Below are 26989 nucleotides of genomic sequence, written 5' to 3'. Positions count from 1 at the left end.
ATAATAGAGGAAGAAGATAAAACTTGGTGTTATTAATCAATCACATAAAATATGTGAACAACCAATGTAAAGAGGCTATCAAAATGACAAATATTATCTGAGGTTGTGGCAAGTAAGGTATTTGCACTAGAGAAAGGAAAGCAGTATTGCTGTTGTAGAAGACACTGGTGAGATCTCACCTGGAGTACTATTTAAAGTTTTTGCCATTTGTTTACCAGAAAGATGTAGAGAAAAAAAAACAAAAAATCATAAAGAAGTGGACCTGAAGTATGTGCCTATAGGAAGTGTGGGTTTAGCTCTATTACACACAGAATACCTCATTTTCCTGAGCCCATGTGCTGAGCTTATAGCCTTGTAACTGTATTAGAGAAGTACTTTGAGCTGATATAGTCTGTCTCTGATGTAAGTTTGTTCTTTTAAAAAACCTTATCTGAGAAAAAGAATGTAGAACATGTAGGCAGAAAAAGTTGTGCTCACAAAGGTGGTCTACATTCTGGAAAGCTAATCTTTCTTTTTCCTGCAGTCTTGCAGCAGCCTGTGAAAAAATGTTCTTCCAAGTACTGATTCAGAATACATAAAATTAAACTAGCACTCTGACTGAAATTGATTAAGTTGATATGCCTATGTAGTGTTTTTTTCTTTTGTGGTATTCAGACAATTGTATGTTTAATGTAAATTACCAGGAGAACTGAAAATTATGGTTCTCAGTGGAAGTTTCCAGTATATTTTACTGCCTAGGTACTCGAGGAATGCTGGGACCAGAGACATAGGCATAGCCAGATTTTTCAGAAGATGAAGTGTGTCAAGTTGTTGTATCAGTCATTTACAGTAAACCCTTGACCTGGCTCCTAGATGGTCTGTATGAAATGTGAGCTGTTGGAATGAGGGGAATGAAATGTCCTAGAAGAGGGAAGATGGACTGGTCTACCACTGTAACTTACATCAAAGTGGAAAATGTGAAACTGAATGAGAAGTTAAGAGCCATTTACATTCAGATCAACTACACTAACATTCTAAAAAACAGGGGTATATCCAAGTGAAGCTCAAACAGCATTTTGTATTAGATAGTGAAAAACATAAAAGTTTATTATAAAAAGTTTCTATGTAATTAATTAGATAAAATCATATAATATTGTCTTGAAAATTTATATTTCTTCAGCCAAACTATCATTCTTTCTTCCACAAATGTTTAGGAAATACTTACATTGTTACTACTTCATCAGTGGAATTTCAGTTTAACACAATCTACTGGGCATTAAGAGTCCCAGCAAATAACCGAAATCACTAGCTTGAATTATTTTATTTTAGAGCATGGTTTTATCAGGATATGTATCAAAACCAAATAATCCTCAGGCCGAAACTTTTAATACTCTGGAGTTTTTTCTCCCATGAAGCCATGAGAGATTTGCCTTGATAGCTCCTATTAACACAAGTGGGAGTTGCAAGCCAATCCCCTATGCTTTATTTTAAAAACTTATCTCAAAGCATTGCCCAAAGCAATTTTTTATGGTAGCTCAGCACCCCTGGGAACAGGGATTTCTAATAGCAACAACTGAAAAAGACCCTAATCTATAGTTTGGTGGTGGAAATGAGAGTACTGTCATACATTTTCAGCTATTACGCCACTGAACTTGAACTCCAAATTGTTTCCTTCTTGAAGAAATATTTGAAGTAGTTTTATTGAAATAACTATTATAAAGCTTTAAAGTTTCTAAAGTATTTTAATATTGTCTCAGATTTCAACCTTTCTTTCCATTCCTCAGTCAAATGGCACAATATGTAACAACATACATTCTTAACAGAACTTAAATAAACCCCTAGAAAACCACCATGTAAAGCAACAAACACTCATGTATGTATACCTTTAAAATAATGTTTTCCTAATATCTTATACATGTAATCTATTACTGGCAATTTTCATTGTGATAAAGGAACTGACTTGTTCTTTGGGTAATCATCTCTGTTTTAAAACTTCCAGAAGGAAATAAGAAACAGTAAGGACTCTTAAGCTAAATGCCATGAGTAATGCTCTGCAAATTATCTTGTCAATAATGCAGCCCAACTTTTAAATACCAAGGCTGATAAAAGCATCTAAATTAGAACTCTGTGTAAGTTTCAGAATTTTTTTAATCTTTGAGATGGTAAATGTTGCTGGGTTTTCTATAGAATTTTTGCTCAGTTTGAAAAAATACTAATGAAAAGGAAATGAAGTTTTGAAAGTTAGCAAAAGGAGCAGGAGGTTGATACTAGATTTTTTATTGTTATGTTTTGGGATGTTAAGGAAAGAAAAAAATGCATAATGGTGAAGTACCTTGATTTTAGTATGAAGTGAGAAATTTTATTTAGAAAGACAAATTTTGAAGAACCTTGAACAAATGGATAAATTTTGATCTAGTCTAATTCTCTTTGGTCCCACATAAAATGTTATGGTTTGTAAGCTAAGAAATGTACTTTCATGCAAGTGAATTTCTTTCACTCAAAGTCACAGAATCACAGAGTAGCTGAGGATGGAAAGGACTCTGGAGTTCATCGGTCCAGCCCTCTTGGGGCCCCAAAAGCCAGTTGCCCAGCACCATGTCCAGATGACTTTTGAATTTCTCTTTGGACATATTCACTCCACAGTCTCTCTGGGCAGCTTGTGCCGGTGTTTGGTCACCTATACAGTGAAAAGGTGTTTCCTGATGTTCAGAGGAAATCTCCTGTGTTTCAGTGTGTGCCCATTGCCTCTGGGCATGTCACTGAGAAGAGCCTGGCAGCGTCCTTTTTTCAGCCTCCCTTCAGGTATTTCTGCACATAGATGAGAACCCCCTGAGCCTTCTCTTCCCCAGGTTGAACAGTACCAGCTCTGTCAGCCTTTCTTCACTGGAGAGATGCTACAGTTACTGAATGATTTTTGTGGCCCAATAGGACTCTTACCAGTATGTCCTTGCCTCCTGTACTGAGGAGCCCAGACTGGGCACAATACTCCAGACACAGCTTCAACATTGCTGAGGAGAGGGGAGGGATCTCCTCCCTCCACTTGCTGACAACGTTTGTCCTAATGCAGCCCAGGATACCATTAGAATTCTTGGCTGCCAGAGCACATTATTGTCTCACGCAGGAATCCCAGCTCCTTTTCTGAAAAGCTCTTTCCAGGTGGATGCGCCCCAGCATCTACTGGTGCCTGGGGTTGCTCCTCCCCAAGACTTCAAATTTCGCCTTGTTGAACTTCATGAGGTTCTCACCAGCCCATTTATCCAGCCTCTGGAGGTCACAGAATCATAGAATCATAGAATAGTTAGGGTTGGAAAGGACCTTAAGATCATCTAGTTCTGATCCCCTGCCATGGGCAGGGACACCCCACACTAAACCATGTCACCCAAGACTCCATCCAACCTGAATGCCTTGAACACCGCCAGGGATGAAGTATTCACAACTTCCCTCGGCAGCCCATTCCAGTGCCTCACTACCCTAACAGTAAAGAACTTCCTCCATATATCCAATCTAAACTTCCCCTGTCTATGTTTGAACCCATTCAGTTACAGTTCCTAATGAATAGTCCCTCCCCAGCATCCTTATAGGGCCCCTTTAGATACTGGAAGGCTGCTATGAGGTCTCCACGCAGCCTTCTCTTCTCCAGGCTCAACAGCCCCAACTTTTCTCAGCCTGTCTTCATACGGGAGGTGCTCCAGTCCCCTGATCATCCTCGTGGCCCTCCTCTGGACTTGTTCCAACAGTTCCATGTCCTTTTTATGTTGAGGACACCAGAACTGCACACAATACTCCAAGTGACGTCTCACGAGAGCAGAGTAGAGGGGCAGGATCACCTCCTTCGACCTGCTGGTCATGCTTCTCTTGATGCAGCCCAGGATACGGTTGGCTTTCTGGGCTGCGAGCGCACACTGCTGGCTCATGTTCATTTTCTCATCGACACCTCACAAGCGTGTCAAGGTCCCTCTGGATGGCATCCCTTCCCTCCCGCGTATCAACCGAACCACACAGCTTGGTGTCATCGGCAAACTTGCTGAGGGCGCACTCAATCCCACTGTCCATGTCACCGACAAAGATGTGGAACAAGACCGGTCCCAACACCGATCCCTGAGGGACACCACTTGTTACCAGTCTCCAGCCGGACATCGAGCCATTGACCACAACTCTTTGCGTACGGCCATCCAGCCAGTTCTTTATCCACCGAGTGGTCCACCCATCAAATTGATTTCTCTCCAATTTAGAGACAAGGATGTCATGTGGGGCAGTGTCGAACGCTTTGCACAAATCCAGGTAGATAACGTCAACAGCTCTGCCCCTGTCCATCAGTTCCGTAGCCCCATCATAGAAGGCCATCCATAGGTCCCTCTGGATGGCAGCATGGCTCTCTGGAAGTGTTAGCCACTCCTTGCTGATTTGTGTCACCAGCAAACTTGCTGAGGGTGCACTCTGCCCCATCATCCAGGTCATTAATGAAGATATTAATGAATATGTTTTGAGTTCTCCTCTTTCATTGTTTCCAAGTATCTATCCCTTATTCTCTCCATATTTTACTGGCTCTTCTGTGCTTCCCGCAACAGAAAATTATTTAGGCATGCTGGCTGGTATGAATACTTAGAAATCTAAACTAAGAGACAACAGAAAATCTCAAGTGAATATAAAAATCCATCTAGGTCAATGGCAGAAAAAGGTATAATGCAAAGACTAAGTTAACAGCCAGTTCATCAACTACTGTCATCTCATAAGTATTCACATATAATACTCCAAACTGCACTAACCTAATTGATATCTCCAAGTAAGGTATAGAGAATGGTAGAGAAATTTCAGCATCAGATATTGGGACCTTAAGAACTGAAGTTGGCATTAGAGTTGTGCTTCCTTGCATTAATTAAATTCTTACATCACTGAAATGAATGTTGTGTTACAAATAACTTCGTCTCTGAACTAGTAGTAGAACATATGTTTAATATGAAAAAAAAAATGAAATTATGTACTCTCCTCAAAAAATAATTGGGATGAATTCACGACTGATCAAATCTGTTGCAATTACTGTACAGTTACAACAATGATGAGTTCGTACTGTTTGTCTGGAATCAAGTTTTAACTGGAAATCAGGAAAGGACAGATCATTCAGGTATAAACTGTTTTGGTCCATTATTTTAAAATGTAAATTTTATGAAAATTGTATACCTAAAAATATCTGGAATAATTCAACTACGTTAATACATTGTTCAATTTATTTCCACTTGTGGGAATATTGATACAGCTGACCTGCTGTTTCCTGCCAGTTGTTACTGTTCTTAAATTATTTTAACCTGGCTTACTTATTGGTGCAAGAAGGCTGTATTTTGAACAATGGTAAAAGCCAAGTAATGTTTTTGGGTTTGTTTCAATAAATTACTCCTTGACTTCGTCAAACTATCAGCTGTCAATATGCAAGCTCACTGTCCTCTAATAAATGCTGCATACATTCGTTCGAGGCATGGATATCTATACATCACAGTTCCCTTCCCTACCTCATATAGTATTAAATTACAAAGCTTAATCATTCTAGCAGGAAACAACAGATTCCGTGGCTTATTTTAAATGATAACCATACTTTTTTTTCTCTCCTTCTAACATAGTTGGCAGTCAGATGAATGATTCAGAATGTTTTGTCTGCATGAAGATGACCAGTCTCTTTATCTGTAAAGTTTTTGCATCTACACAAAATGTGCCACACACATCCTTTTGTGCTATTTGAATTATTGTATTTGCCTGAAATAGGTTATAGCAGTTTCATTTTCTTGGAATCCACACTGAAGTAGTATGCGACGTAACTAGTGAAATCCTATTGACCCTGAATATATTTGCAACACTATTTCATATTATGGACATATTCTGATTTCATTTACACTGGCCTCCACCTAGGGAAGTTGCTCACCAAGGGAATAAAATGAGTAAGAAACCTAGATTACTGTAATGAAAATCAATGTTAATATATATATATATCCCATACTTTCTAGCAATAGAAAGATAGCGGGTTGCTTTCTATTTTGAATATCTGCATAAAAATGTATACAGAATAATCTGCCATGAGTTTTCTGTATTCTGAATAAATATTTCTGAAATATTTTAAGCTTAGTTCCATTATTTCTTATACCTGTAGAATTCCATCTTATTTATTAAAACCTGAGGGCCCATCACATGATAGGTTGTAATCAATAAAACTTGTGCCAACTGATGTTATTCTGCATGTCAAGTCATATTGCTACAGTTTCGTCTCTAGGATGTTACAAAGTGCTAGCTTGTTTGCAGTGTTCTTTCCTACCTTCTTAGCACTGACTCAGAAATTGTTTCTTATAGCTATAGCAACAGGAAAAAACAAATCATATTCCATCCACTTCTAACAAAAGGCAAAACCAGACCAACAAAAGCAATAGAAAATTCTGCTCTAGTGCACCAACTGTTACTGCATTGCCTCAGATACATTATGCAAACTAAATAAATTACCTTCTGGTAAGAAACTTGCATGATCACTGGTATGTCAGCTTGTTGCCAAACCTTACTAATTTAAGCAAGCAAACCAGCCAACCAATCAACCCACAAACTATTTTTGACATTGTCAGATCATCTCAAACACTACAGCATTCGCCCAGAGTAGCTTGGTATGTATATTTTAAGGAGTAACCTAGATTGTACTTACAAGAATTTTTTCTCTACATTGAGAAAGTTAGCGGAGAGAGGGCCCTTTTGAAGGAAGAAGGCAGAAGAACAAGAATCAGCAAGGTTAATGTGGTAAGTTTTATGTTAGAGATTCACAAGGGACTGATGACGCCAAATTAAGCACTGTCCTTAATATGTACTACAGAAGCCTATTCTATGACTCTTCAGGGATCAGCTGTTTAAAGCTGGTTTTGTTAATCTAATATGTATTTACATATATCCAGAGACAGGAAAGAATTTCTGTTGCCATTTGGTTTTTGACAACTGGTCTGCTATTTAGTTCTCATACATTCCTTCGTTAATGTCTTGGACATTGCAGGAAAAGAAGACAAGACACCAGGAATGTGGTTTAAGTAGGCCGTGACTTCATAAATAACACATCTGGGAACCATCTGGCAATGACTCGTCCAGTGCAGGTCATACTTCCTTTGTAATCCATACCACGTGGTGGCAAACTGCCATCAGCCCTCCACCCTGCTAAAATGGCCTTAGCATCACTCCTGGGATCCATGGGCCCCTTCCTCCAGAAGAGGACTGAAAATAAAAAAAAAAGAGCCTGTATCTCAACTCAAACTTAGCCCCAACCTTCTTTACAATTTTCTGTTCCCTTCTCACTTCTGCTTACATTTTATCATAAAGTGGACCGTTAGTCAATAATTACATGCGCTGGACATTTGTTGCAGTGAGGCAACAACTTTTCTATCCCAGCCAGATTCTCACATTGCCAATAATTGCTCCCCTTAGAGCCCCCAACTTCATATTCCCTTTCAAGTCAGAAATTTGAGCAGAACATAGAATTCAATCTAATGCATGCTCCAGATGAATAGTGACCTGATTTTTCTTCTCAGCTAATTTATAAATCAGCCAAATTGCTCCTGTGATCACCTAAACTTTCTGGTATGTTGTCCTGAAATCATAGTAATTTTGCTGTAATATGATATTTCTCTACTTATGATTTCTGGTCCTAATCTCAATTCTGCCATTATTTTTTCCCTCCATTGGTTTTATCATGATTTATCTTGATCAATTCATATGGCCTGTCCCTCTTCCTGAATGAATCTTCTGACCTCCTCCTATGCCTCTTCATTTGGGCTAATGCCTACCTGAAAGCTAACAGATCAATTTCCAGAAAAACTAGCTTCCTGATGCAAACCAAATGTGCAGTATTAGCCAGACAATATATTTACAGTCTGACACATCATTCTGAAAAATAAGCTGAACATTGGTTTTCCTGAAACTGTCCCCTCCATACTCAACGTCTCGTCTCAGATGTTATCAAGTCATAACCACGGTCTTCTAGGATCCTATTGCCATGTCTGCTTTAGATACTATAATTTTCATTTGGAATGAGTAAGAACCCTGTTTATGATGATAATATCTGTAGTACATATTCATTGACTTAAACATGAAGTTAAATATTCTTTATGGAGTAACTGCATTCCATGGGAAGCAATAGTGGTATGGCATCAATTGACTTCTATGCTTGTCACATTTGAATAGTTTGGTAAGAGCAACTTACATTATTGTAATACAGATATTTACATCATCACCCTTATTTTTCAAACAATATTCTCAGAAGCAGCAAAACTGTAAGATGCAAACCCAGCTTTTCTTCATTTTTTCAAATGAAACACCTGCGTTAGGGCAATCCCAGGCACAGCTACAGGTTGGGCAGAGAAGAGATTCAGGGTAGCCCTGTGGAGAAGGACTTGAGGATGTTGGTCAATGAGAAACTTAACATGAGCCAGCAGTGTACGCTCGCAGCCCAGAAAGCCAACCGTATCCTGGGCTGCATCAAGAGGAGCATGACCAGCAGGTCGAAGGAGGTGATCCTGCCCCTCTACTCTGCTCTCATGAGACGTCACTTGGAGTATTGTGTGCAGTTCTGTTGTCCTCAACATAAAAAGGACATGGAACTGTTGGAACAAGTCCAGAGGAGGGCTGCGAGGATGATCAGGGGACTGGAGCACCTCCCGTATGGAGACAGGCTGAGAAAGTTGGGGCTGTTGAGCCTGGAGAAGAGAAGGCTGCGTGGAGACCTCATAGCAGCCTTCCAGCATCTGAAGGGGGCCTACAAGGATGCTGGGAAGGGACTATTCATTAGGGACTGTAGTGGCAGGACAAGGGGTAATGGGTTAAAACTTAAACAGGGGAAGTTTAGTTTGGATATAAGGAAGAAATTCTTTACTGAGAGGGTGGTGAGGCACTGGAATGGGTTGCCCAAGGAAGCTGTGAATGCTCCATCCCTGGCAGTGTTCAAAGCCAGGTTGGATGGAGTCTTAGGTGACACGGTTTAGTGTGGGGTGTCCCTGCCCATGGCAGGGGGGGTTGGAACTAGATGATCTTAAGGTTCTTTCCAAACTTAAATATTCTGTGATTTGTAGATACGTAAGCCAAGGTTCTACCAGAGTTGTATTTTGCCAGTTATTGAGAAGCTCTGCAACTGTCCCATCCTCAGACTTAGTTAATATGAAGTTCCTCTTAAAGTGGTACACTCCTAAAATAATGATGATCAATATTAATGCAAATGAAAACAGTGACATATTGTCTTGTACCTTTAACAAATAAAAATGAAAAGTGGAAATTTGTAATACTTTAGGACAGATTATCTTTCTCCTCTTAGAGAAGGTGAATAAAATTATTTATGCTTACACATTTTTAGATACTTTGCATGTTGGCAAAACTTCTGTCAGAAATCAAGATACCAGAGGCCAACAGTACCTGAGCAGGCTCCTTGCTGGCCCCCAGCAAATTCTTCCAGTGTTTATCTTTTTTCCTCTTCAGTTGATTTGAAAGATATTGACCTTATTTTTTACTATTCCCTATAAATCAAATTAGTAACATTTATTTAAATGGGAAAATTTACTTGCCCCATAATTATATATATCAGTCTATGTTAAATGGCTGTTATGGCTGATTGCAGTGGTATTCTTTCATTTAAAGCTAAGAAGAAAAAAAACCCAAACCCTTAAAAAATATCAGGGCTTCTCCAAAACCAAGTACCCCATATCTTGTTTTGCCTCTAAAAAGAAATTTGGTCTGGTCATTGCTCAAGACATAGTGGATAGGAAAGTATCCATTTCAGAGTGACTTCCCGGAATATTAAAGGTACCCATCATCTCAATGATTTTCACAATACTAACAGCTTTAGTAAGCATTTAATCTAGTCTTCAACTGATTCACAGTTTTTCATTTATTGTCAGTATCCCAAACATGCTGTCTGAAAGAACATGAAAACAGCGAACTTCTGCCCTCTTATGAGCTCCTGCACTGAAGAGAAGCTCACTATGGTGGCTTCTTTCATATGACCTTAAATTTTAGCCAGTCCACATATATTGGTCCATATGCATACTATATTGCACTTTTACAACCTGCCTATCTTTTAGTTTGATCTGCCAAGTTACCTGTACTTTTCACTAAAAGGTGGAATTAGACAGAAATCTACTTAATAAGGTTCTAGCTTACCAGTATATGAAGCACAGTTCAGAAGAAAAGAGTAGGTTAGACTCCTGGCCCCTGAGAAATGAGAGGAGACATCACAAGCTCTCAAATAAAATCCTGCTGATATGACTGACAGATGTTATCACACCTCTAATCCTTTGGACACACAAAAGCAGATAAACACATGACAAGTGTTTCTGTTGACTTCCTTCTTACAGCATCTTTTTCTTCCAGCACCAGCCAGGTACTGAGAAACCAATCTTGTACAGAGATATACATTCATACATATATGTATAATGTTCACAAGCGAAACCATTCACTGAATTAAGAGGAGCCAAGAAGCTGAAGACTGTTTCACCAGTCAGCTACAGCTCCCTCCTCCTGTCTTCTCTACACTTAAGAGGCTGAGTGGCCAAAGAGAATGTAGGCTGAAAATATATGATACATAAAAGCCAAAGCCTCTGTTGGCCCAGACTGTTTCTGTAGCCTCTGATGATCTGGAATGGGTTCTCCAGATGGACAGGGTGGCTGTTGCAATGCAAACTTCAAAAACAAATCTCTAGCATTTTGATTCAGAAGGCTTCTCTTCTTCCTAGAGCATTGTATAATCATATCATTCCCTAATTGCTGAGAAAATGTTCTTTGAGTTGCAAGTTGATGAGAAGAGCAATAATTAACAGGGTATACCAAGTACATCTGCCTTGAGCAAAAGCAATTTGCAACACTGAATTAACGTATTCTTTGTCTATCAGTGATATTTGGTGCCACATTTGCTTCTGTTACTGTTTTGAGTGTGCTTATTTATTATGACTGATTCTGTCTCCCCTGAGTATGTTATTTCCCCAGTCTTTTTTTTTTTTTTCTTCTGAATAAACACAAAAATAAATATGCCAGGAGAATGCCTCTCTGTGATACCCTGCACAAAATCAAAAATCATTGTTTTTTACCAGAAATTCATAAAATACATACATCTCTTTTAACAGAACCAACAGTTCCAAGAGATAGAAATTATTTTTTAATTAATTTCATTTTAAAGGCATTGCTTTCCTCCTAATTTTGTCTAAATCAAGATTCAATTCCACTATTGTTTCAATAAGCTTTCTCATGACTCCAAAAGATGCAACTACTATAAGGTCAATTTAATTTTTTTGAGGGTATTATTTTAGGTATTACTTTACCTAAGCATGTTTGGTGAAGATCTTTCCAGTTCTCAGGTTGGCAAAGGCTAAATCTGCAACAGTTGGTGAAACAAAGACTATTGCAACATTTTTGGTATCCTACCACCATCCCCAGTTTCCTAATGCAAGGCATGTGTGAATTGCGTTCTTAGCAGTCGACTGAAGGCAGCTAAAAGTGAGTGGAGTGCCCTCCACTTTAAGCTAAGGATATATGCATATTGCCTTACACCATGTCCCTCACAGAGACTTAATTGAGTGTGAACTTAGACTACAATAAAGTGCTTCCTTCTATTCTGGAGTCACATCTGGAAAACCTTTCCTGAATTAGGCACCTATACCAAGTCAATAATTTCCTGAAAAATAAAATCTATAGGGAGTTTTTGGTTCCATTAATCCCACCTAGGCAGGTTAAAGCATCTGACTACTTTAACTACGTGGAAGGATATAGACAATCTATGTTAACTGAGTCTCTCCATGCAGAGCATAGTCCTGCCTGTTGGGATAGTACACTAGCTATGAGGGTATAGGATTTTTAAGGGTAAAATTCCTAGTCACTTTTAAAGCCTTGTTGTATAAACTACTTACATAGTCACTTGAAGCAAGGAATAGGAGCTGGATTTCCCTGGTGAGCGATTTAACCACCAAGCATTCTAACTCTCTCTCTGGCCTAATGAATATTTCATATTTTATTCTGTGGAAGAACATATTATGCAATCATTCAATTAAGCACTGTCTCATAATGCATATGCACAAGGTGTTATTCATGAATAACACCACTGAAGCTGAGAAGCTTGTTTTGTAAAATAAAAATTGCCGTTCTTCATTACTAAGCACTACATCTTTATCGTTCTGTTGTTGAAAGCAGAGCTCACGTTTGGAAACAGAATTTCAAGCAGCTATTGTTGAAAATATCACCAAACCCCAGTCAACTTCCAAACCAGAATGGAAAGGTTTGGAGAAAGAGGATTGTAGCCTTTGTCCATCACCCGAGACATCTTCATCTGTCTTTGAAAATACAGTCAGCTTCCAGAGGAGGGAAGACAAGAAACAGTCAAGAGAGTAGAAATACCAACTATTTGGGTACAGGAACATTCACCTTGTAAATGTAAGAGACAGGAATTAGAAAAGACAAAAATTAGTGTGGAAAAGGAGAACAAAGAAGAACCAAACTTTCAGAGCTGGAAGACCAATGCCCTACAAATACCCTTTGTTTTGATTTTGTTTTTTTCCTGTACATAATAAAGAGAATTAAGAAGTTGATGCCATTGCCTCATCCTTAAGAAAAAAGCCAAGGAAGGGAATGAGGAGAGGAAGATCTCAAGAAAATAGCTTATCTGAGAAAACTCCTTGCCATATTTTAGGAACTTAGCCTGCTCCACTTCCAAAGACCACAGATGAAGGCTGGAGAGGCATTAGAAGAGGAGACTAGATGTAAACTTGCGTTAACAAGTATCAGAAACAGGCAATTTTGGGAGCCTGGATTAAATCACCATATTAGAAATATTTTTACTTTTACATAAAGCTTGCATAATTTTTCTTAAGCCACATTTTCATCTGCAAAGCCTTGGACATCATACTTTTTCAGAATACATTAACAGTATTCTGAAATGCATTGAAATGTACTGGAATCTGTCATGACTGGAATGCTATAATGACTAAAGGTAGCTGGAGGTACCTGCTGAACTTCATGAATGCCCCCAGTAGTCATGGAGCTTCCTTGAGGTCACAGACTTTGCTGGACACAAATGACACATAAGCAGGCAGCAAGCTCTTAGGAGTCTGCGTATGGCAGTCAAGAAAATGTCAGGTCTGAGTTGTGCTAAGAAGCCATATCTGAGCTTGGTCTGTAGTTAAGGGAGAGACAAGGTGAGGGGACAGTAAGTGAGATCAATCTGTCCTTTAGCTCCTTTGGTAAGGTAGCAGAAGAGTGTACATAGAATCATAGAATCATAGAATAGTTAGGGTTGGAAAGGACCTTAAGATCTAGTTCCAATCCCCCTGCCATGGGCAGGGACACCTCACACATAAATATCTGTTGCTAGTGACAAGGTTATTAAAGATCCTGATTCCCTGTTCCAGGAGCTTTTACCCTTCAAGAGAAGGATTTGTGTGCATAGCAACTTAAAGAAGAGCTATGTTTATGTGTTTTCCATAATTCTTCTGTTCATGAGGTAATTAAGGCTTCAAACTTTCAAATGAAGAGGTATGTTAATATGCAATTTTGACCTTCTAGAAATTAAAGACTTGTGATACTAGCATCAGTCAATTGAAATCATGAGTGTTTTTCTTCCAGGATAGCCATGAAGAGATGAAGAAATGGGGTAGTCAAATGCTTATAAGCTCAGCTAGGGTTGCAAAGAGAAACAAAAATACAACTGTAAAGTCAGTTTTCTCTGTATTTTAGTTGCATTGTATTACTAAATTCTGGCATGTAATCAAGATCCCTGCTTTTTACACTTTCATTCCTGTACGTTCCCCTTTAAGTCATACCAATTTGCTCTTTCAAGTTTTGAAGTATTCTAACCTTTTGTTGTCCTCTTTCAAAAATAGTCTTCTATAAAAAGTTCATATTGATCCTATGTATTAATCCTTGATGAGAACTCCCACACTGAGATAGTTTGACCAAATTTCCTTTCCAAATTAAGTTACACAAGGTCAAAACTGCTACTGTTCAAGCGATTGTCTCCAAGCATCATATACAAGGCTAAACTTTCAAGAGCTGTGAACTTGAACCAGACATGCTGTAATTCCATAAGCTCCCAAATCTTCGTGCATTTCAATTTTCACAAAAGTTATGTACTTCAGCAACAGAGAACTAAAAACCCCACAGCTTTATAATGAGAACTAAAACACCCACAGCTTTATAACATCAGTCAGCATTTCCTGAAAGTTTCAGAGAATGCATTATCTTTTGAGACAGTATTGCAGACTACAAATGCCAAATTTGAAAAATTGCTGATATTATCAGTGTCCATACAGAATCCATAAGCACAACATTTCAACACAGATTGTATTCAAAGCATCACAAGTTTTGCTGGACACTTTATGCAGTATGCTATTTGTGGGCTTCAAATACAGTATTTCAGAATGTGACCAAAAAGGAGAAACCCATTTAGTACACTGAATGATTCTGTGATTTTTTTTATAGCATAAAAAATAATATAAAAAACTAAAATCAGACATTCAAAAAGAGTAATGATTATTGTCTCCTTTCAGCACACGTATTTAAAAGCATCAATGTTCACTCCTTTTTTCCTCCTAAAATTGAGTTAATTTGCAATAAATAATTTACTACTAGCTTTACTGTGTGTTTAACTGTAAATATTTTGTACCATCCTTTTAATGGAAATATTTTTCTTGAACTTCTAATATGATTTTGTGCTATACAATGAGACAGACAAATCAGTAGTTTTGGCTGTTCTTTTGTTCACTTTTTCAGTAAACACTGCTTATTATTGTAGCATAAACTTACACTAGAACTGAAACATTTTCTGCTGCTTTTGGGGAAAAAAGGAAAAAACCCTAGCCAGCATTTTTAATAAAATTAATTTCTAAATATTCTAGAAATACTCTGATTGTTTGATCTTTCTTCCTTTGCTAGAATATGAAAAACCTCTTCTCTTGGTATCTCATCCTGTCACCACCACTACTTGAGGTTTACATATTCTCTGTCTACTTTTAATAGAAACATTCTTCATGTGTTCTAACAAATCACATATATCTGAATTCTACATACAAAGCTGTAATTCCATTGAGAGTTTGTAGTGACATTGATAAATGATGTCACCAGAACCCTTTGCTTGAATTACAATCTTAATTATGTACACCTGGGTTCTTATAATTCCTTATATTATTTCTGTCATTGCAGTATCTTGTCCTATTCTTACTCTGATGCTAATTTGTTTTATCAGTATCCTAGGCACTGCAGCCTAGCAAACCCTGTCCACAGTGTTTAAATGACTGTAAATTTCTTCCTTGTTATTGCTGTTTCAAAGGCAGAGTGTAGCAGTAAAAAACAAAACCAATTTTTTACATTAAGCTGATGCAAATTTTAGGCAAAGTTTTTAGGGTTTGGTTTTGTTTTCCTCAGAGCTCTTTTACTTAGGACAGTCCAGCAATTCTGACTGTGTCTAGTTGCTTCACATCTCTTGAGAAAAGAAGAGCAAAAAGGTTTGTTTACTTACTTATATTGTGGGAGAGGAATTCCCATATGGCTAAAGGTGGGAAACACTGTATATGGCAAATCTGAGAATAGGAAATACAAGTTTCTTCTCGTTCTTATTCTCTTGGGTTTTTTTCTGTATTCACCTTGTGAACCTAACCAGGATTGCTTTTGTCATAGGAAATATAAAAGACTGCTTTGTGTGCATGTGTGGCCAATGGACCCTTTAAAAATGATCAATCAGGCTGTGGGTTGCTTTGCTCTGGAAGCACCTTGAAGAGACAAGCTTGGAACAAAGGTGATTAAAAGCTCCTAAATCCACTTTATCCTCCTAACATTTAAAAAGCATGAACAAAGATTAGACTTTTAGGATATTACTTGCATTTGCTCATTATGCTTATTTAACTTGAAGAATGTAAGTCCTGTCTTGCACAATGTTCAGTTGCACACCTACAATGAGTTCAGAGCTAAATGCTAATATATTAGTTTTGAACTTGGTCTTTATCCAGGCAAACATATTGATGAGCTGAGTGAGAATTTGAAAAAGGAGTTGGAAGATTTGGTTCTTGTAACCATTCATTCCTGCTCCTTATTTTTCTAAGATTTCTCTTACTTCTCTCCATTGACAAAGTCTGAATTGCATCCTCTAGAAAAAAAGGTACATTTCTGCTTCTTTTGTGGTCAAACTGACCAGGACTGAGTATTCAGACTTGTCTTGCTCTGCATCAGTAGTGATTACACATTCTTTGCTTTTCTGCTCCAGCAATCCACAAAAGCCTGAAACAATAGGAATCAAAATGCTCTACATTTGAAGCATTCATTACTGGAATATCAGGAGAAAAACTTAGAAACCAAAAAGAGTGTGGACAGAAATCTGGACAACCCTATCATAAGTGTAATTCTTATATCAGAATTGTTTTAAACAAATATTTACTTACTTTTTAGGTTAGTCAAGATGGTTAGTATATTTATGGTAGTTGATGTATATGAACAATTATGTACACTCAAGCCTACACTACAGAAATTATTAATTCTTGTCTCAACTCTCTGCCACTGAAAATTTGTACTTATTTCTCTTGCCAGTTGCTATGTTCATCTTTACAGTCTCAGTCCTTTCTCATGGGAGGCATAGGTCCAAATGAGCTTTTGAACTTTTCCCACATTACTTTTCTTGAGCATAAGTTGTTTTCTGATGGCTCTTCCTGTCCCAGATGTATATGACAAGCTCCTTCAGAAAACATTCAGTCCTTCTTCCATTCCCTGGACTGGCTAACTGTTTAAGGTTCCACAGCCTCTAAAATGATAGTAAGACTTACCAGGCCATTGCTAATTCTGAACTTCTGATATTTCTCAGTAATTCCAGTTTATGTCACTAATGATGACCTTCTGGAAACTGCATAAGCCATCACAACAGACAAGAATATGGAAGGCTGTACAATGGTGGGCTCAAAAGCCAGAATTGTCAGGTAAGAGAAAATCTAAGCCTGCTTTTTCTTTGCTAATCCTTTAAACACTTGGATCAGATTCCAACAATCTTTTTCACACTTCTGATATTTTCACAGGGATCTCCTTTTCAGGAGGCCTTGGCATCCAAAACTTGTATCAAAGTCAGCCAGGGTTTGAATAGCATGTTAATTGTTTAAAATTTACCAGAATGCATCAATTTCCCATTCTGGTATCCTTTACAATTTTGACAGTGACAGGCCTTTGTTTTTTTTTCTTTCAGAAGCAAAAGATCCAAAGACATCTTTTTCACTCCTTAGTTGGTAAGTGTATGTGTGCATACGCATGAAAATGTGTGTAGATGTTCTTTGTAAACAGCCTTTATTTTCTGTTGTTCCAAGGTCTGAAGGCTTGCAAGTTGATGCCTAAAACTTACAGCCCACTCTGAAGAATGCGAACCAAGTAAATAAAAAGATGAAGCACAGAAGCTGTTGTAAACTGTTGGTGAGATTTGAAAAAAGTACTCATTCTGGTTTACTAGCTTTGGTCTTTCCGGGATCCTCAGTAAAAAATAAAGTGAGAAACAAGAAAAAAATATTGCTGGAAACTTAACATAGCCTACTAGGCAGAGCCTAATTCACCTAAGGCTCCTTAAAAAGCAGTGAGCTAATAAACCTAAGTTAAATACTGGGAGTCCAGACACTTATAGCTCCATTGAATCAGGAGTTTTGTAGAATCTCAATGGTAACATATATTTCTACACCTGGTAAAAAGTCATGTACAAAACTGACTCGTGTTAGGCAGAAAAGGCAGGGGAACAGATTCCTGTTTCTGGGATCCAATTCTGTAATTTTCTGATTAATTTGTGTTTGTGGAAATGGAAGAAGTTCCTGTGTAACTAGAGAACCTGATGGGACAACTTCCATATTATTTTAAAATTAACTCTGTCATTGGTGAGTAATGCTTAAGGGTAGTTTATGTAGAATAGGTAAGGCCTAGAACAGAATCATTATTTTTAGTTCTTAAAATGTTTATTTTAGTTCTTTAAATGAGAGACAAATTTTAATTTTTTTTTTTTCCTCAAAGATTATGGAAGCTCTCCATGAGTTAGGACAGACAAGCTATTCAGCTTGTTGTCTTATGCAGGCACATATGCTTCCTAGTGTTGTACAGCTTGCTTTCCTTCTCCCATTTCTTGTCTGAGACGCTCACTGATTTTAGTTTTTAACTCAGTAAACCTATCTATAACATGTATCCTACTGAAGGTGTAGAACTGACCAATACTTAGCTGTGCATTCTTGAGATCATTTTGCTTGAAAAAAAGCTTTGTATTTTCCTGTATTTCTTCTTTCCCTGACCTTTCTTTCTTTCCTCCAAAATATACCTGTCTCCCCAGGTTAGAGTGAATTCTTTCTTACACAATAGATTTATGCTTCTTCAAAGTAAAATGAGATCCTAATTAGATTGGTGTTCTATAAAACACAAATAACAACAGCATCAACTGAAAGAAAACAGTGATCCTGCATTCAAGCACTTATGATCTAGTTTTGGACATGGGATGTACATAAATGTGCTTTGGGTTAGATTCCAAGGTCAGCTGCCCAACTGTAAATTAGATTTACCCTCACTGGATTTAAAAGAGCTGACACAGATGTATAATTGGATAACTAAATCAGATTTTTTACATTTTGCCTCAAATACTTTGACTCAAATTTTTCCTATGTTCACCACTAAGTCTTTTGGGAGATGGGGGAATGTAATCTCAAAAGCTTATATTTTTTAATACTTTTTTAGCGAGCCTTAATCAGTTATTAAAAAAAAAATAATCAAGAACAAAATCTATGTATCAGTTAGTGTCTTGGAAGACAGATTTTCCAATCTCTCTTTGAGATTCTAAAATAAAACAATAAATAGACAGAATACGTTGATCAGTGGCCCTTGCCTTGAACATAGCTGGGACACAGGCTCACTCACATCTCATCAGTCAAAGCTGAGCCATGCTCAGTCAATACCAGGTAGCTCCTGCCTCCACACTCTACTATTTGCACTTCAGAGTGGGAAGAAAATTATTGCAGTCCTTTCTGGTGCACTAAAGATGAAGGAAGGATAAACGTACTGCAAGTGAATTTCACCAAAAAAGGGGGAAGATGGTGATTTGGAAAGCCATTAAACTCATTTCTTCACTCCCCGGAAGTCACATGCTTACCATTTTCTTCAGTTACTGCACAGAACACAGCACTTTTTTCCTCCACATTCCTCCTCCCCCTCCTTAGGATTTCCCCACCCTCGTGAGACACAAAAACGGAGAGCCTATCATTAATCTTCTTTCCCAAAGTGTTTAAGTCTATGAGATCTGGCTTTAATTACCAGCCATGAGAAGAACTAATTACCCTGGCCTAACACAGACAGGATGGAGGAAAGGGGTGATGTTGTGAGGATCTGACAGTGCACATCTTAGCCTATTAGATATTCCCATTGCTACTTCTGTGTCACTTGAGAAAAGAGATAAAAGGACAAGTATGCAGGAGTTACTCCAAATTTACAAATGCCTCCAAAGATACCTCTGTGGGAATTAAAGTTTTCCTTGTGGGAGTAGTTCTTGTAGAGTGCAGAGTAAACAGATAGCACTTCAACAATAAATGTGTAGGGATAATGAGTTGACCAGTGACTCAAAGCTGAGCTATGCAAGCCTAAAATAAGCATTACAAATGTGGGAGTCTTTGATTCTGAATCAAGGGACAAAATATTTCACTGCTTTAAATGTACATAAGCTACTTATCTTTCCATCAGCTGAAGTTGGGTCTGGCCATATCACTTCTGAAAAGTTCTCGTCCTCTGTGGAATTGGGGTATTTCATAATAAATTTAATACCTCCAAAATATACACTTTTGCCTTAATAATCTTCTTATTTAGCATGGAAGTGAGACTGGAACACAGACTTACAAATAAGCACTCTACACTAAATCGAGCTACAACTTTTTGAAGTTAAAGCATTTCAATATTTCAGCCAATAAAACATACTGTTTCTCTGATCTTTCTATAAACCTAAATGAATTGACTGGGTGCTTCAAAATATCAAGTATAACACAGCAATAGCATTCAAAGGGAAGGATGTACATGGCAACTTCATGTTATTTAGTAACTGGGACAATAACATTAAAAATTATAAGAGAAATGGGAGTCATTCCAGGAAAAATACATAATGTCTGAGCTTGCAGAGTAAAACATCTTGCAGAAAGCCTAAAAAAGGCTGCATAGGTCAGAAACAGAAAAAAGTGGAGAACTTCTCTGGAGAATCTGGTATTTAGCTATTGAAGGTGGTTTTTTTCTAGCTGAGAACTGTGGCATAACACATCTGGCACAGATGTGACATGGTATAGAGTTCCTGTCCAACAAGCCATCAGCTGTACCTTCTTTCTCTGTTCTCATAGCCTGGGCTGCTTCATCCTCTGCTGTGGTACCAGTGTACTCAGCAGTTCTTCCTTAACTGGGAAATCTGAAGCATGGATGTTACTGATGCCTAGAAGAGACTGCACTGACAAGTATCATCAGTCATCCAGCTCTACTTTGTGATTTTGAGGTATCCAAAGTGGTCTGAAACATAGAGTTAGCTAGCTAGGGTTCCAGAAGCAATGTGTTAATGTGCTGTTCTGTCTGGTTTAATAAATTCTTCTTCCTACCCAGTTTTAATGTTGACTCTTAAAAAATAGTGGGTCTTTCATTGCCCAGAATTGTATGCAGCAAGCTCTTTTCTTCTGAGCATTATCACTGCTGAAGCTATCTTGCTGTGCCATCACATCCAAAGCATTGGATCACCTTAACTCAAGTTCTAGGTATTTTGTGATACATCACTATGTACTGTGTGGCTTATAATGTTTATTTACTTCAGTAAGATTTTGTTCTATTTACTATGATTCATGACTCAATCTATGATGCAGAATCAATCATCTTTAATTGTCCCAGTTATGAAAATTATCACTGCTGAAGCTATCTTGCTGTGCCATCACATCCAAAGCATTGGATCACCTTAACTCAAGTTCTAGGTATTTTGTGATACATCACTATGTACTGTGTGGCTTATAATGTTTATTTACTTCAGTAAGATTTTGTTCTATTTACTATGATTCATGACTCAATCTATGATGCAGAATCAATCATCTTTAATTGTCCCAGTTATGAAAATTACATTATGAAAATTAGGAACATAGTGCCTATCTGGTGAATATTATTACCCTTGCCTTTCACTGGGGCCTGACTTTGCTTTAACAGATTTCATTAGAAGGCCTCACCTTTGGGGAATGCAGTTTGAGGGTCAGTAGTATTTCCACATAATTTTATTGGTTTGGATGGGGTAGGGGAGGGAGACCTTGTATGACAAAGTATCCTGTGGGTTTTATACATAATGGAAAAAAAAATTGTATCATCAAATTTCTTAGCCTGAAATAATTTTGGGTTTTGTTTTTTAAATACACCTAAGATGACCAAATTGCATAGAGAATCTATTTTCAATTCTCTTGAATGCCTCCAAACATTACGCCTTCTGGATGGCAGACAGACTGTGTTGACGAGCTGCTGTGTCAATAGTTTATGTTGCAGCTGACTCATCGTGACTTTCATGTGCACACAAAAGTAAACAGAGAAATTCGTGTTGATTTGATGAGTGCTGTGCAACCCTGCATCTATCTGAAGCCATCATCCATCTGAAGTCACCTACCATAAGTACATTAAGTAACACATTATCTAATGCTTCTCCAAGTCTTATCAATAATGAATGCTTCAAGTATTTGTGTATTCAGGTTGCTGCTCAAGCTTGTGTGACAGACCAGAATCAAATTACCATGAATGGCCTGCAAGAGACCTGGGACAGTCAGAGATGCAGACTCTCTGTGCTGGCAGAAAGGAATGCCTGTGTTACTGAGCTCAGTAACATTCGCTTTGGCTATAGGCAAGCATTTCTTTTCTGCATTGTGTGAAAGACTAAGCTTTATGGCCTGTGTAATGTAGAAAGTAAACCTCTCTGGTCATAATTGTCTATGAATTCCAGACTAGGGATTCCCAGCCTATGAATCCCAGATAATCTGTTTTCTCTCCCTTTCACAGGATCAGTGGTCATAGGGAAGGGTGAGTTTCACACACACAATCATTTCTTCAACTCCTGTGCCTGAAATGCAGAGAGATGCAAAAGACCAACCCTTCGTGTCAGTCCAACTAAAACAACACAAGGAATATGTTCCCTCACAGAAGAAAGAAATATGTTTGTACAGATCCGTTAAAACTAAAGGGAAAAAGTAGATTTGCAGGTATTTGTCTAAAACAGAGAAGAAAGAGGGAAAGAGAAGGAAAGACAGAAAGAGAGGGAGAGAAAGGAGAGGAAGGGAGGAAGGGAGGGAGGGAGGGAGGGAAGGAAGGAAGGGAAGGAAGGGAGGGAGGGAAGGAAGGAAGAAAGGAAAGGAAGGAAGGGAGACTCAAAAAATCATTAAAAAAAATAAGCTAAAAGATTTATGAAATAATTCTCACAGAAACAGTTTCTAAATTATATTTTAAAAGGAAAGCTAGTAGTAAGTAACAGAATGAGGAATGATCTGAAGTATTTTTCAGGTGGACTTTCTTCTTAACAGTTAATTATTTACTGTTCACCTTTCTAGTATGTCTTCAAACTAAGAACACAACTGTAAATGGAGTTTTGTCATTTAGAACTGGTAACTGCTTTACAACAGTGAGGTCTAGTGCCACAACACTGAATTAGCTCCTCCATATTATATGATTGTTTAAATAAATAGTTCAGTGTCAACAAAATGTTTTTTGAACAAATACCAGTTCAGTGTCACCATACCCTTTTCACATAACCTGTTTTAGAACAGTTGCTGTCTCATTGAAATTATGAGTTACTCCAATGAAAACCTAAGCAATTTGATCAGGTAATTTTTATGCAATCTTAACAGGGTCATCACAGCAGACTCTGGATAGCTATTTGATAAATATGTGAAAGAAGTTAAATAGCAATTACAGCTATTAAGTGGTATGAAAAAAAATACCAATTTTCTGGCAAAAAAAAAAAATCCCAAAAGATTATGTAGATAATTCATTTTAAATGCACATAGTATTCCTCAACCTAGCAGGTTCTAAACTGGTATAAACAGGCTCACTGAAATGCATATTATATATGGGGTAGGTGAAAAGCAGAGCAGTTCTTCAATGCTCTACAGCAATGCTGTGCTACAAGGTTTTGGACAGGAAACAAAGAACACCTTTTTCTGTGGAAACAAGTGGGGCATATAGGAGGAAATAATATTTTTGTTCACAGTGATTTTGGGCCAAGTCATCATCTGTAAGACTCTTGCTGTCATAAATGTGAATGAGATCTCTGAAATTACCCTACACAGCAAGACTGTATCTTTCTTTGTAAAAAAAAATATGTAAGCCACAGAGGTTCTGCAAATACTAGTTGCACCCAAGAATCTGTAGAGTTTGGAAAAAACAGTCCCAAAAGGCTCTAATCCCACCCCCTCCCAGTTCTCTAATTTTCTTTGGGAAGATGTTGTTCAATAAAAATAACATCCTGGCCCGCTGGTGCTCAAGTGCTGAAAATACATGAGTTGTGAAAGAAGGGTTCACAGCACAAAGCAGTCCCATCACGTGATGTAGCAGCACTAAACAACAAAACCTATCACTTGGGTCAGAGTAAATAGCTTGTAGATGCATCTATGAATATTAAACTCACTTCAAACAGCAGGGAGCAGGCAACCTACTGTTTGAAATAAGAATGTGTGCTTACAAATCATCCACTATTGAGGGACTTTCCCCATCAGACTGCAGGCTGGCAGGCAATCTAATTTTTACTTTAATGGTTCCTACAGTGTTCTTGCAAAAGCCCATTCATTTCATCTCCGCCTGGTTTTGAAACACCACTCTTAAGACCTTTGCTTCTCATAAGGTGTTAAGAAGTTACAACTGTGGCCACATATTGGTTCAGATCCTGGGTTGTTTTTTACTGTTTGTTTCAATGTGCTTTTTTAAATTTTATTTGGGGGGAAGTCTTATTATTTATTTAAATAGTTTCTTTGCTTTAATTATATTTCCTTTTATATTAGCCTTAATACTATGGCACTAAGAACTAAAACCAAAAGACTACTGTGGTTTACTCACCATTGTTGATATCATACCCTTTACTGAACTTAAGGAGAACCATGATAAACAGCATCTGGGCCATTAAAACATGGTATCTATTCCTGCTCATGGGAACCTTGCTGAAAGATGTTTTAATATTATTGACCTAGAAAAAATCATTTTACTTCTCAGCTAACCAGAAAAATTGTGAGAATACAGGTTTCTCAAGAAGGCATCTTCCCATTGTGTACAACCAGAATGGGACTTACTTGAGAATATCTTTGTATGATTTATGAAAGTCGTACTGTGTGTTATCACAGTTATTCTAAGTTATCTGATTTGTTTTAATCATAGAATCATAGAATGGTTCTTTAAAAACTTAAATAGGAAAACGGAAATGGGATTCACCTTCTTCCCAGAGTTCTCAATCCCAGGTATATTAAAAGTAAAACCTTTAGTGCAAGTAGCCTACCACTTAGTTATGCTAACTGCTTTCTTGTGAAGTTCTGATCTCATTTTCAGTGGTATCTTATTATATCACCACACCTTCTGCCAGCTTTCTGTATTCTTTTTTAAATTTCACTTAAAAAAATAAGCCAGCTATAATCTGTACTAACACATCAGTGCTAATCTCTTAGCTAAACATTTTCTGTTACATGAGCCATTACCACTGAGTGTTCATTTGTGTATGAGAACCCTTCTGTATGAATACTTTAGTTAGGATGGATTCCTGGCTTAATCTTGCTATACTAATTTAAAAAAAAATAAATAATTACATGTACAGTCATGATGCAAAGACTGTGTTTTGAAGATGCATGACTGTGTGTCATGAAAAATGAAAACCGCAAACTTATGGCTAATATCAGGCCTTTTAACATGATACAGGTATTTAACAGGGATTCTGATCTCCAGTTCTTCTGCTGTGGACTGGATAGTAAAACAATAAATTATTACAAATACAAAATATAAAATCATGACAATTAAAATAATGCCTCTAACTGTAGTTACAAACCTTTGAGATCTGCATTTTAGAGCCAAAATTGAATATTGTAGATAAAATTCTGAATCTATTCAAATCACTGAACGTTTTGGTATTGACTATTTATCTGGTATCAAAAGGAGGAGGTAGAAAGAACTATCAGTAGGGTGTGGTGATGTTTTTCTTTATTGCTGAGGTTATTACATGGTATCAGACATTTATACTCTACCTTCTAGAAGATATTATAATAGCTTGTAAAGTTGTGGAAGTCCAGAAAAATGTAGTTTATAGGCTTTAATTTTCAAAGAAAGACATCTGGGCTTTCATAGAGGTGATTCTGTAAAAGAAAGTTGACTCATCTTGAGACACAACTACTTCCCCTCTCCAAAAAGTCCTTGTCTCTACTTGCAGAACTCATACCTTAAATAAGAAGGAACATATAGGCTGAAGAGCACAGAATGATTTTCTAACAGTAAGATCCAATACCTTGTAAAGCACCCTTTTAAGGCAGGTTACGGGAGACCTATTGTTTGAGTCATTTGAAACTAAACTGGACAAAACTTCCTATAATATACAGTAGGGAACAATTCTGGATAAGTGAGGCTGTGCTAGCGGATTTAGCAAATCTTTCCCATTTCTAACTTCTATGATTTTGCAGCAACTTTAATGAGACACAAATATGCAAAGCTTCCCAAATGGCTGAACACCAATCCTACATCTTTTCATCTGGAACCACGTTACCTAGGTCTTGTTAAATTATGTCAAAACCTAACTATGTCAGCACAGTGGATATATTATGGGATTATGATCTACAATAAGACCTTTTATGTCAAAGTATCAGTGCTGTTGCAAAAAAATTTCAGATCATGCTCTTTCTCAGGCCTTGCACTAACAAAATTGCAAACCTTAACTATAAGTTTTACTATTACTAATACATCATTGCTGTTTTCTTTTGTATTTTGCCAATTTACTGTTTTCACGTTTCTGGTTTTTAGGTTTTTGGGGGGGTTTTTTGGTTGGTTGGGTTGGGTTTGAGGGTTTTGTTTTGTTAGGGTTTTTTTCCCCACAAATTACAAGACAACCAATACACAGAATTATTGAATTAACACGCAATACAAAAATCTACAATGTAACATTTAGTCAATACATACATCTGAGCCTGAACTGGTTTTGTTCTGGAGAAGTATTGAGGTACAGTGACAATAATCTGGTTGGGTTTTTTTACAGTTTAAAACAGTAAAATACAGCACCTGATTCAAGGGCCATTGAAGCTACCTTCAATGCGAAAGGTATTGAATGTGTTTCCAGTGTGAAAGGAAGTGAAAAAAGTATACTTTGTAAGTAAAAGCTGGTAAGTCTTTACCCAGAACTGAACCCAACACAGCCACCGCATACAACTTGTGACATGCAACAATTCAGCAGTGTTTGTGAACTCCTGAGCAGAGGCTATGAAACATGATGAACTTTATAAAGGGTTTATGCTGTGGATGGGGTTAGGGATTAAGATCAGTCATATTTGTTTTCAGTTAGATCTATGCTAGAATTCAATTCTTCATTTCCAAAATTTAACGCTGCATTTTGCCACCTATTCCCACCGAACACAGTGCTTGGTTGACCCAGTAAAGCATAGCATTTGTGGATAAGAAGAACCAAGCCCGCTATGTTTATGAAAATTAAAGAGTAGGCTTTAAAAAAGTATTATTATAAGCATTATTAAAGCTGTGTTATGAACTATATTATATAAGCAATAACCTATATATTTACTGTGCAGCTTTCAGATGGTGACTTCTTTTTGTTTGTTTTTGGTTTTGTTTTTTTTTCCTCTAATCATGTTTACTGAGCAGTTTTGAGATGTGGACAGGCAGTCACTAGGGGCTGAAAAAGGATCAGCAAGCCTATTTTAGTAAGGACTTGTACTTGGCCTCAAAGCACAGTCTCAAAGGTAAAAGGTTAGTATGTTAAATGCCCTACTGTTTGAATAACTGAAATCAGCACCAAACGCCACCA

Source organism: Psittacula echo, assembly GCF_963264785.1.
Source record: "Psittacula echo genome assembly, chromosome: 2".
Classification (NCBI taxonomy): domain Eukaryota; kingdom Metazoa; phylum Chordata; class Aves; order Psittaciformes; family Psittacidae; genus Psittacula; species Psittacula echo.
This window is presented reverse-complemented; position numbering follows the sequence as displayed.